The sequence below is a fragment of the Rhipicephalus sanguineus genome, chromosome 3 (genome assembly GCF_013339695.2).
Source record: "Rhipicephalus sanguineus isolate Rsan-2018 chromosome 3, BIME_Rsan_1.4, whole genome shotgun sequence".
In the NCBI taxonomy this organism is placed as follows: domain Eukaryota; kingdom Metazoa; phylum Arthropoda; class Arachnida; order Ixodida; family Ixodidae; genus Rhipicephalus; species Rhipicephalus sanguineus.
The window spans coordinates 183,848,564-183,852,472 of NC_051178.1; positions in this window are offsets into that span (position 1 = coordinate 183,848,564).

A 3,909-nucleotide genomic window follows, 5' to 3' on the forward strand; every position below is an offset into this window, starting at 1 on the left:
ACTTCACATAATCGTGACCAGAACAAGCTGACAGGGACTTGTGACATTTAAGCTATGTTTGTACCTTATAAACAGATGACACTTAAACGCAGTGGGAGATTCACATTATAAATCACATAAACATTGAATGAAAACCGACACACGATAAACATTACCAGAACTTCTGGTATCTTTCCCTGTTATCGTTGTCGTCATAGTCTCTCACGGCTATCAGGAATCACGCACAGAATGAGAGCTGTCTGTTTTACGTAATTTACTGCGTGCGCTTAAAGTTCACAAGTTCAATCTCGGGAAATACGCTTATCGTATCGCAGCTTCCTCATTCCAAAGACGGAGAAATTATGTCTACACATGTTTCGTGGTTACTCTGCTTCTGGTATTTTTCTCTGTCGATTCGAACACATCGGTTAGGGAAAATCCCGCTTCCGTCGAGCGGAGAAAAATCGTGCTTCGCAATCTACCCGGCAGCTTGTACGCCCCTTGGTTACAGAACAGCCGGCCTTGTAATATGACATCCATATGATGTTCTTACTCTCAAAAGGGCTCGTGTTCATTCCTCTAACTTGTGTTCTACAACTACCTTAAAGTCATGTCGAATGAAGATAAAAAGTGTTTCCGTCGAATTACAGATATTAATCTTCGCAAAATCTAGAGTTTTCGGTGCGAACGTAAGCATCATACATCTTGTTGGGCAGACCGATCTGGACGGGGTTATAAATTATGGCCTCGGGACCATTTTCTCCGAGAAAGCCGAGATTCTCGTTTCGAACTAATGCTCGCTTAACGTTGCGTAACGCGTTAAACTCGAAACTGAAACCTATACCGTCTTTCCCGCCGTAGTCGCATACGGGGACGAACGTTACTCCGGCCAACAACCGCGAGGATTGCGAAACGAACGAAATTAATGGGCCAACTTTCACGCCCCGGCCTCGAGTTCGCCGTCGTCTCGGAGGCTCAACTACGTCTGGCGGACTCTCGAAGGAAGACTCTTCGAGACGGCCCTCTTCACTCGGGCCTAAGCACTCTCGAGGATCGTAAACGAGGATGGTATAGGCTAGAGCAAAGTCTCGAAACTGCGATGTTGCTTCCTAGTTGGATGCCCGGACGTATGTATGTGGTCAGGGCATCGCGCTTTGATCTGTCGGCCATTCGCTGCAGTTAACGCGTGGACTTTCATGCAAAGTTTTCCATAGTTTCATGCAAAGTTTTCCATATTTAGGCAGTGAAATTACTAAGTGAATATATAACCTATGCCTCTGAAATTGGCCTTGAAGGCCTTGCCATAGATGTACCTTGTGGTTTGTTGCTTGTTTTTACCAGATACCTCATTCGCACCAAGTCAACTTTTAAAAAGTATGTTTATGTTTTAAAAATTATCGAGCGCTATGCAAATAACGAAAGCTTACTGCACATGCGTCACTAATTGAACGTAAGGTTTCGGAAGCAACGGTAAATTAAACGAGTTATACATGGTATCATGAATATTTAGCTTAGCGGGAATCCCCGAATGAAGGCAAATATTTGCGCTCCGAGTGGAAAGTAAGCTAAAGGTCTACTTGTAAATAACGATATTTTAATCAAAAATTGACGTTCGAAAATTTTTGTAGAAAAAAAAAGCACAAGAACGTTCGAAGTAAGCCCTTTCTACGATCCCCCGTGTCCTCGTAAAGGACAAGGGGGATTTTGCCCTGTGATGACCCTCCCCCCTCTCCTCAACCTTCCGCTCCTCAGCTCCATCTTTTATTTATTATTCTAGCATACTTCGCGTTAAACGGTTTTACCTGACGGTCAACGTTGCACAAATTGCGCACATGTTAGTGTTGTCCGCTTTACTGCCTCGCGACGCTCTGCACGTTTCAGTACTATAATCTTTAACCCAGCGTCAACTTTGTCACTGTCGTGATGACACCAATTGTGATCAATGGCTCTTAATTTGTGCTATCATGCACCGGGGGATAGGGGTTGGAGTGGCCAGACGCTGAGACATCAATGTAGAGTGTTTTGAGGGCCGAAATAAAGTTCTTTGCTGACTGACCGTAAAGTTAGGAGGAGACTGACCGACTGAGCTAGTGAACTCACGTTCGCTCTGTTGGCAGACGAGATCTGCGCATTTCGATACGACATGGAATGCCTTGACTGACCGGGTTAGTTGACCTCTCAACTCTCGAGTCTAGGATATACTGGTCCTACCAGTTCGTATTCAGATAATACCGAGGACGAGTTATACTCGTGATGGCTGCAGCCTAGTTTTGTGACTCTGCTAGCAGGAAACCAACAGGAGCGACCCCCGCCTTCTTTTCTTTTTTCTTTTATTTTTCAATCGATGAGATTACAAGTGTAGACTTATTTACTTCGTTTTAAACTTTATTTTGCGGTCACTGCTCAGAAAGTTGATGTATTAAATCTTACGATACCGTCGTTACTGAGCGATACCTCACGCTCAGAAATAGAACGCTGTGCGGTTACTGAATAATCTCACCGGCATAATATCTCGTTCACTGTCACGATTTTCCGGTGGCCGTTGTTGCGATCACATTGTTCAGTATATCAGTTGGCCTCGAACACATGTTTCGTCACGCTCCTCAAGTATTGCTCAAGAACCACTTCCAGTGCTGCGTTTACATATATGTAATGAAAAGGTTCTCTCGATGAAAGTTAAAGAGGCGTCCCAATTCAGCGTCCCTGATGCGAATCAAATCAAATTCCTTTATTTCGACATTACATTCCAAAAGTAGAAATGTTAAGGGCCGCAGGCTATTAAGATTCGCGAAATGTCTTGACGTATATGTTCCTTGCTTTCGATTTCGCTTGAATTTGTGCGCATGTATACAAAGAACATTGCCCATCTCCTTCTTCTAATCTTTCACTCCCATTTCCCTTTCACCAGGGCAGGGTAGCCAACTGGGCTCAGCCTGGTCAACCTCACTGCCTTTCCCTTATCACTCCTTCACCGGAATCGATGCACAGAATGCGGCTTCAGATAAAAGCCACTGCCGTGGAAATTCGTAGCATACATGTCAGATGCTCTGGACTGTTTGAGCTGGCCTCCTGCACATCTGCGGACCACACATTGAAAAACACTGACTTGTAAGAATATTTTTGTTAATCTGGACCACGGGTCTGCTGTTACACCCAAGCTTTATTGAGCGTTGTAGATTTTAGGATAGTGTATGGCAATGCGATTGGACCTGAGTTTTTAAAGAGTGTGATCGTTAGACAGCGCCCGTAACGCACCACGAACGCACAACGCCTGTACGACACCTCATTCGTTTCAGACCACCGGACGAATTCTGAGAAATAAACAGTAAAAAGAAAATGCGAAGACGTTCAGAAACCTTGCACGCGGAGGAGTCAACGGCTCCGACGATACATTCGCCACGCGACTGAAGGCATTGTACTTGGTCAGGAACCGGAAAAGTTATGCGGGGTTTTACGCCTGACGCTACTGTAATGCGAAGCTATATTGTGAACATACTTAAGGCGTGATGACGTTTCCTGATGAACGTGGACACATACAGCGACCAATTGAAAGCTGTAAATAGAGCAGGACAGTTTAGCTGATATGGAAGAAGTAGCGCACTTGACACATTGAACACTCACAGAAAAAAGAACATACACAGTTGCAGTCGATGCAGCGCCTAAGCCTGCACATTTCTTGTGTGATTATATACGTGCCCTCTAGTCAGGTGCGCTATTTCTTCCAAGCCATGGCCTACCAACTAGCCCATCTCTTTCTAGAAAGCAGTTTGGGTGCACTTAGCACGCTATACGGGCTTTAGAACACAGCTGACTCGAAGATGGAGTGCGCACATACCATGATAAAATATAACACAAATGGTGGCCCCTGTAGAAACTGCATTGTCGCGTCGCACGAGCCAAACTCACTAGCCCAATATAACTCGCATTAAA